The sequence below is a fragment of the Centruroides vittatus genome, unplaced genomic scaffold (assembly GCF_030686945.1).
Source record: "Centruroides vittatus isolate TY-2023 unplaced genomic scaffold, ASM3068694v2 scaffold_464, whole genome shotgun sequence".
NCBI lineage: Eukaryota > Metazoa > Arthropoda > Arachnida > Scorpiones > Buthidae > Centruroides > Centruroides vittatus.
This window is the reverse complement of record NW_027122710.1, coordinates 2,700,255-2,709,917: the sequence shown is the minus strand read 5'-3', so window position 1 is coordinate 2,709,917 and position 9,663 is coordinate 2,700,255. Positions and strand designations below refer to the sequence as shown.

Genomic DNA, 9,663 nt, shown 5'->3' with positions numbered 1-9,663 from the left:
AAAGATATTGTCAAAAAGACGAAAATTTCTGACAAATGTAAAACATAAATATGTAAATAAATCTGTTTAAAAATTAATTTTTATTTCTTTTATTTTTTAAAATAATTGTTCAGTTAAATCAATTATTTAAAATAACAAAACACGATGCGCGCGATAAATTATTACATTATTACGTATTTTTTTTAAAGCGTGATAATTTAAAAAAAATAAAGAATAAAATTACGTCATGAAAATTGTGAATTTTATAGAATAAAATAATTTAAAATGTTAACTTTGTATAAAATATGTTTAATATATTAAATTAATGGATTTGCTTAATTATCCTTATTAAATTATATTGAAAATAAATAATATTAAGTAAAAGTATATAAGTATATTTACGTTAACATATAAAATTTTGAATTTATAAAAGAAAAATAAAAAAAAATTTCGTGAGAGGTCCCACCGAGATTTGAACTCGGATCGCTGGATTCAAAGTCCAGAGTGCTAACCATTACACCATGGGACCAGATGTTCAACTTTCCCTTCAGAATCTATACATTCTTTCTTTAAAAAGGTTTAATACGTTAATTATAAAATATAGCTTTTTTTTTCGATTATATTTTTAATGAAATAATTATAAATACAAAAGGAATAATTTTTTAAAACAATATTAACTGAAGCTAATAAAATAGTAATAGAATTTCTATCTTTATTATTTCTCTGGATTAGTATTGTGTAGAAAACATTTCAGATAGAACTCTAAAATAATGCGATGGATGTATAACAAATAATTTTAGTTCATTAAATTTATACATGCCTCATGTAGGGCTTACTGTTATTTTTTTTTAATTCGCATTAGCAGGTTCTATGAGGTTCACGTACGCATCAATGATTGGATTGGATCTACAACCTGAAACTTCCGGGATTAACCGGACACTTCAAGATTTACAGTGTATACTGTCCGGAATTTCGTCTTTCTCTAAATTTCTGAAATTCCAAAGTTATGATTAATAAGATACTCGATTAGAGACATGATTAAGAGGTTTTAGTATCTGACAGATGTCATTTGGGCGACTTTTAGAGAAGCGAGTTAAGGAAACAATTAAAAAAAGTATTTGAATCTCATAGAATTATGGTTATTATATCGTAGTTAGGACAATCAACTCCATGGCCGGAGAGCCGAGCGGTAAGGTGCAACCTAATGTTCTGGGGTCCTGGGAGCAAATCCGGTGGGATCGAAACACCCCAGGAATTTTTTGCGGATGGTTCGAGAGTGAAATGTCGAGTCGCATTCCTTACCACTGGCCGTTGTGGGCCTGGCCGAACCCAAAATGGGCTCGCTAAAACAGGCCCTCTTACTCTTTCCTTAAACTCTTTCCGCCCTCTGGGTTCTAACCCAGAGGGCGGAAAGAGTTTAAAAAGCAGAAACAATTTTTCATTTTTACATAGGATCTACTGGAAATGCGGACAAAATAAGGAATCTACAAAAATGTGTTCGGACGGTAATTTTTACTCCCAAAACAAAAATGTCCTCAAAAATGACATACGGTAAGCCCAAGAGAATCATATTTTGTCATGCTCTTATATTATTAAATATAGTATTTGCATACATACAGTAGGCCTACATGAAACTATGCTTCAAATATATTTAGTACTTGATTTAATGTCTAGAATTTACTCATGAAATTTAAAGACAATTCAGATAACTTTGGACGGCGATATGTAATGCGAAACAAATATCCAGTCGTATTTTTAAGAAAATGGAGTAAAATGTTGCTAACAAAAATAATCGCAATAAAATTTACCTTATTATTTATTTATTTATTTATTTTGTAACTCTTTCCGCCCTGTGGGCACTAAGAGGGCCTCTTATAGCAAGCCCATTATGGGTTCGGCCAGATCCACAATGGGACAGCCGGGTGATGAGGGACAGGGCCTGACATATCAGGACAAACAACCACCTGAAAAATTCCTGGGGCTTTTTGACCGTCCAGATTCAATCCCGGATCCCAGAGCGGTAGGCTGCCACTTTGACCGCTCGGCCATCCGGCCGCTAAATTTACCGTATTATAATGCTTGAGATGCGTCATAACGACAAAGTAGATCATACAAACAGAACGATCAGTTCGAAAGAGTTGAAATATAGAGTGCATTGCTCAGTAAAGAGACATAGGGTGCGTTCTTTTATTCCTTCGCGTAACTCCGCGCGAGCGACATCCGTTTAAAAATCCCTGTCGAACGCGTTCCTAAATTCCGGTGGGAGCGCGCGTCGTCGAAAACGGCCGTTTGTAGCAGTTTAGGTCGAAAGCAAAATGGCGTCCTCCATGGCTCAGATAGTTTCGTTTCGGGGTCGATTATGTGGTTTTATGAATGAAAATTTAGAAGTTTTGAAAGCGCAAGTTAGTGCACGCGGTGATGTAAGTGTCTTTTCGAATTTTTTTCGAATGGTAGCCGGCATTCTAATTTTTTTCGTGGCTATTTTGAATGCTCTTTTAACAAATAATCCATTTTATGGTTAAATTTTACAACTGGGACCCTTCTTTAGCCTTTAAAAGCTCATATTTTAGAATTATAGATTCCTCCATCACTATGCTATCGATAGTGAGAGCGCCGCCATCTTTCTTTCTTTCACCGTCGTTCCTAAATGCCTACAAACAGCAGCGCACTCCCGTAGTAGCGGCGACGCGGAACGACCGCTATTAAAGAACGCACCCATAAATACAACTGGATAAGCAAGCTAATGACAAAGCCCGTTTCTTCTGAAATGGACTATGTTGTTGGTTTGCTTATCCAGCTGCATTTATCCTATAACCCATTAGGGAACACAATTGCTATGAAGAGATACCGTATACTTGGTCAGCAGTAAAGTTTAAAAAAGTGTCAGAGTTCCGTTCACAGAATAAAAAGTCCAGGCATTCCCAGAAAACTGCCCATTACATTCCCTCCCCCTATCAGTGTCCTCCCACAGTGCATTTAAATGATAAAAATTCATGTGACAAATGTTGCAGACGTTCCCAAGAGTTGGCATGGTATTAAATGAATCGTAATTCATTGAATCAGAAGACCCTCTTCCATAATTCAGTAGTCCAGTTTTGATACTGACATGCCCACTGAAACTCTTTCGACGACGAACATCTGTTAATACAATTCGACACCGTCATACGTACGGTGCTGAACGAACTTTAACTAAGATTTTCTTCGTTGTTAATCTTGTCTTAATATTAAAATAATTTTATTTTTCTCCTTCTTTCTTTATAATTTAGTTCTTTTAATTTTAATTAATGGCGAAGATCAAGATTCCTTTTTGTTTGAATATAAAGTTTTTCATCCCAGCCAAAGCCTCACAATATTATCAAACAGTGGAGGAAAGATATCGTTTTAGTCACGGTTGCGAGTATTGCCACCAAAATAAATACGAAATAATAAAGAAAATATTAAAATCCAGAAACATTTAGAAAATATGTTTGGAAAGAGGTATTCAACATTTAGAAATTATAAAAATAAAAAATAATAAACGAAAACACAGGCCTACAGCTACGAAAATTTTGGGAGGATTTCCTAACAGATGCGGAGGGAAAAAATAAAGTAACCAAAGCATACTAAAATGCCAGAGGGAAACACCAAAAGGCAACTTTAATGCAGATGTGAACATTTGATACAGCGCGAACTCACCAAATTCATATTTTGTATCGAATGTTGAAATCTATGTATAGTGAGTGATGAGGGAGTTGATAGGTCTAAAATGCATTTCGCAATAAATACATAGGAAAGGAAAAAAGTGTTTCAATTTCGTCCTGTTCCGTGACCGTTCAGTGTGATAATTCCGCCTACAGGAAAAGTGCACAAGCCCGAAACACAATAAAAAAATTAATATTTACAGTAAAACTAGGATATAGTATTTGTCTCGATATCATTATATATTTCAGTTTCCTAGACTATAAGCATTTTTATACGTAACTCTGAAAATCAATGCAGTAAAAAATTTAATTAAGACATACAAAGTTTATCAAAACATTTTTCAGTGTTTAGTATTATCTGTTTTCATATTTAATTTGTTTATTCAACGTTAATTTTCATTTTATTTACTATTTCCATCGTTTCCAGAACTTGTTTCTTTTGGTTGATCTGTTTCATTATGTGTTGAAGCAGAGTAGGTTCTTTCACTTCTAATCAATAAAAGAAAATAATATTGTAAAATAAATATTTCTTAACTATTAATAAAATAAATAGATAATTATACCTATTTACAGGAGCAACTTCTCTTGAGACAATCTTAACTAAAAATAAATAATTTCAGTAAAAAGTTAATATAAAGGTTTTTCTTTTGTGATTATAAAAGAAAATATAATAATTTTGTAATAAAGAATTTTTGATGTAAAATTTACCTAATGTATCTTATTAAATAAATAAAATAAATAAACTTAACATAAGAAAAATTCAAGTCAATATATATTATTTGATACTATTAGTATTTTTAGTGTCATCTGAAATTTTGCATTCTTTTAATTTTTCATTAACCATACAGAAATAGGCCTATTAATTAACACGGAGAATAGTTTACAGAGAAATAATGGTTTCTCCATTATTAACAATGCAGCTTTGTTAACTCAGAAGAATAACAATGTTGGCTTTTTACTGTAAAGGCTGAGAATGGCTCTTCTCGAGTTTCCGGGCACACGAATAAAAGATTAAGTGGGTCATTAGAAAGTTCGATTACCATACGATATATAATTCAATTATTAATAAAAGTTTAACAGGAGTAATTTTGTTGGATTATGAGAAATTTTTTTATTTAAAAAAAATATATTTAAGTTTAAAAAACACTATGACATTAGCTTGAAGTTAAAATTTCTTAATATGCGATTTTATTTTTAGAATAATATTTTTATCATTAATAATTAGCAAAAGGCAAAGGGCTTAACTTTCAGAGAAAGATAAGTTTCAAAACTGTAAATGCTAATAACAAGTAAAATCGTTATTAAATCCGACCCCACTAGTGGACTATAAATGACATGACATCTAGCTCTCTACCTCTTGACCTTTAAACACCAAAATTTAATAATATTACTTACTCATATATAGAAAATGCCCTGTTAAATTTGAAAATTTTTGGCTCATCCAATCCTGAAATATAATAGAAAATTGATGTCGACACACACACACAAACACACACATTTATTTATATATATATTTATATGTATATATAGGCCTATATGTATATATATACGAATTTTGTAAGAAAACATTTTTACATATTTGGGCTCCTTGAGTGTCAAAACATAGAGAAATAAAAGAAACACGAGAGTCAAATTTAATCGATTTACTGCTTTTAGGAATTGTTAGGAGTTTAACAGAAATGTAAATGATTTCATTTATATATATATATGCAAATTACACTGATTGTTAATAATTTCTTAAAGATTATTATTGAATTTTTTTTTTAGTTTTTTGAGTTCTCTTCAGTGCCCAAGAGAACTTGGGCACTTTTTTTTTTTTAACTCTTTCCGCCCAGTGGGCACTAAGAAAGCCTCTTTTAGAAAACCCATTATGGGTTCGACCAGGCCCACAATGGGGCGACCGGGTGGTGAGGGACGAGGCCCGACATATCCGAACGGAGCACTCGTTCGGATTCGATCCCGGGTCCCCCAGAGCGGTAGGCTGCCACCTTGACTGCTCGGCCATCCGGCCACAACTTGGGCACTGAGGAGGGACCAGGAGGAAAAACACTGGACCGAAATGCATATGTAATGAAACAATAAAAGTGTTCATAGCCTGTATAAGCTGTAAGATAGTCTAGTTTAAAGCAATTGTTCGGTTTAAAGAGACCTTTATCAATTCAATCAATTCAAAGATTATTATATTAATAATTTGATTGTTGTCAAACATATTTGTTGGCTGTCTCAAAAGTGTCCCAACAGATCTACTGGAATTTGTGAAATTTTGGGAAAATCATCACGAAAACCTTCTATCAGGAAGACCCAAAATCACATCTCAAAGTACTAAAAAATAATTTATTACCTAGAAATTGGAGAAGAAATTGGAGGACCTGATTGGATTTTTCAACAGGACAATGCCAGTATTCATTGTTCGCGCTCAATAACTAAATGACTCGAAGATCATTATGTTCAAGTTATGAAGTCGCCATGAAGAAGCCCGTACATAAATCCAATTTAAAACATGTGGGATATTCTTGTTCGAAAAATTTATGCTAATAACATGTTTTACAACAGTTTTAAAACTTAAACAAAAACTTAATGTGCGCTGGTTTCAAATCATCCAGAAATCGTAAACAATTTAATTAAATCAATGCCTAATCGTATTTTCGAAGTCATTAAGCATAAATCCAGCAGTGGCGTGCAGTGACATTTGATGACAGGGAAGCTGTGTTTCTGTAAGAAGCCGACTTCCAGGGGCAATCAGTTAATTGCGCGTCAGTGATGGTCTAGGGCAGTGGTTCTTAACCTTTTTATACTCGCCGCCCACCAAATATTTCATAATTTTTTTGTGACCCCCATTTTTTAATAATAATTTATATTTGATAATTTGATAATTTATCTATAATAAATTGACTTTTTTATTATTGCTTTATTTTTATATAATAAATGTAAATCATAACTTTATTATTTCATTATCTATTTAAATAACATTCAAACTTCACAATTAAATGAATTAAGAAAACAATTAATGAAAACTCATTAATTTTTAACAGAAAATAAAATAAGAAACATGTCGATAAATCGATCCAATGTCGATGCTAAAACTAAACTAAAACTAAAACGCCCACTTGTCGTAAGGATTTTGCATAACTTTTGCAAAAATATTTAAATTTTCAAAGCCTACTATTTTTCCTAATTATTTTTAAAATTCCAAGCATTAATAGTTTCTTAAAATTGCTTTGGAATAAAAGAAGTAAATACTGCGGTGTAAGTAGCATATTTACATTTATTTCTTCTGTACTAACAAAGTTGTATGTAGGAAGAAATACAAAATAAATAAATAAAAACTAAATAGGAAAACTTTATCTTTCTTATTTCACTTTTCAATACGATATTCGGATTATACATCAATTTTCTTTTTATTATATTCTGAAGGAAATTTTGCATAATTTGGCGGCCCCCGGCAAACTTCTTATGGACCCCAGGGGCCGCGGCCCCCTGTTAAGAATCACTGGTCTAGGGTCCATTCGTATTCATTTGTTCGATAAGCCAGTAAAAACTGTAGACTTCTCTAAATGTATTTTTAATATCACAATTACATTCTGAATCGCTAGCCACGATATAAGGGCTAAAATTAAAAATAAATTATAAAAACTTACTCGGTGAAATAAAATGTGCGATGGATATACATACCTGGTACAATGTATTGTTCGATTGTATTAATATACTTTTAAAGAAAATTATAATTAAAATATAGCTTTGTAAAGAAACGTACATAAAAATAACATAAAATATTCTTTACTTTTTAAATCTTAAAACAATCCACTTAGTCAAATATCTTGATACGAGTAGCTAATGGATGGAACTAGTGACGGTCCAGGTAGGTGTGTAGTGAGTGTGTGCGTGCCAAATCCCGAGGGTGCCGATACCGGTCAATGTCAAATGCCTCTTTTGTCGCATCACTAGTATATCTGAAAGGACGCCACAGAGCTGTTGTAAATTTTAAACGTTTTTCACCATAGCTGTAAAAATCTAACTATGTTAAACTTAATAGTCATTCGTTTTCTAACTAATTCGTTTTAATACCAGGTGTACACGGAAATCAGTTTTCCACTGTACTGAGCGAGTGATTGGTTCTGTTAAGCTTTTGTTGAAGTAAAATTCTGGCTCTTTCAACAGGATTTTATTTATGTCCCCATTCCCTAATCTCTTAATTATTTAGTCACTTCTTAAGTAGAAATAAGTCGAAACCAGTTACTTTGTACCTGAATATCTGTAGTCTTGGGAAAACAGTGGAAAGACAAATTTTTATGACAACGGATATATAAATCGTAAATTTAAGGAAAATAAATTCTAGAGCTTTTTTTTGTACCATTGTATGTACTGTACGTCTCATTCATTAAATTTGGTTGTAAATGATGCTGCCAAAGTAACAGTTAATTTTTAACATATGTACTAGAATTGTACACGTTTTTTCTGCATCCCCTTACAGATGGGACATACTAAATCGTAATATCACCGGTTTAACATTGAAATCCGTAAGTAATATAAGATGGGAGAGCGGAATAAACGCAGAATAAATATATCAAATATTTTAATGGAGTTTTTTTAAACTCCTGTCAACTATACAGAACTATCATAAAAACGTGCCAGTAAACTCCTATCGGTTGGGTTGTTATAAATCTAGTCTAGGGTGGGCAACCCTTTTTATAACATGGGCCAGAATAAATTTTACGTTTTTTTCCGCGCCGTAGTAGTTAATTGACGCCTTCTTGTGACTCGTAATTTTTTTAGTCTGCAAATATGAAATAAATAAATAAAAAGTTAATTACTACATTTATTTTTTTTATCGTTTTCGAAAATTACAAAGAATTGGAAAAATAACTATTAATTAGTTATTTTTCCAATTTAATAATCTATTAAAGATCTCGCGGGCCGGATAGAAACTTTTCGCTAGCCGTAGCTGGCCCGCGGGTTGCCCGCCGTTGATCTAGTCTGCTCATGATTCACATAATCGGGCGAGGGTGGCCGAATATCTAGCAGGCGGCTAACAGCCCACAACCGCTCCGGGATATAAAGTCGCGTACTCTTTACGCGTGTGTCGCTTCTACCAGCTAAACCGTGACGTTGGTGCTCTGTAAAGCGCATGCGCCAATGCCTATAATCTGGCTGCTTGGAAGTTGACAGGCAGGCGGCTAACAGCTCAGAACCGGTCCGGGTTATAAAGTTGGACTCCGTACGCGTGTGTCGCTTCTACCAGCTAAACCGGGTGAGGTTGGTGCTCTGTAAACCGCATGTGCTAATGCCTATATAATCTGGCTGATTAGAAACTGACCCGGTTTCGACATTCCTTCCGCCACCGAATTATTCGAATATACAATAGCAATCTTATCGTTTTTTTTCACATGTAGTATAGAAATTTGTAAAAGATACATAATGCAGTTATAATAAAATATTCATTTAAATTAATTCAAAGTACGTTAAAATATGAAAATTTATATTTTATAAAATACAAGGGAAGGTCATTGGAAGGTGGAATCGGCGCTTCCATCGCTTCCAATGACGGCACGCCACTGAAATCCAGTAACTAACACCTTATTCTTTGCTGAGGGAGTTTATTATAAACGAACGTTTTCGATCTATTCAATAGTTCACCATCAGGTTACAACAGGGGTCGGAAAGGGCGGCTCGCGAGCCACACGTGGCTCTTTGCATAGACGTTTGCGGCTCTTCGGACAAACTCCAATCTCACCTCATCTCAAGCAAGCCTTATAATTTATGAGTTTATGAGATAGAGCCGCCGAACAAACTTCAACTCATACGGCATACTCTCTACCATTCTTTAGCCTGCCCGCACATGACCACTCGCGTTGATCAATATGAATCGCTTGCGAGTGGTAGCATTTAAAGCATATCCATATGTATAACCTATTGAACGCGTGTCCGTCCGTCCGTGTAACGTTATGCCGAAAACGGCCACTAGAGGCGCCCCTGTCGAGTGTCGTATTTCGCACATTTAAATTAA

General features: G+C 33.8%; 1 non-coding gene across 1 annotated transcript; it reads right to left on the bottom strand.

Moving 5' to 3' along the window:
* Positions 1 to 436: 436 nt before the first annotated feature.
* Positions 437 to 508, bottom strand: TRNAQ-UUG (transfer RNA glutamine (anticodon UUG)). Its single transcript has one exon. It is a non-coding gene; the product is annotated as a tRNA-Gln (tRNA).
* Positions 509 to 9,663: the final 9,155 nt, after the last annotated feature.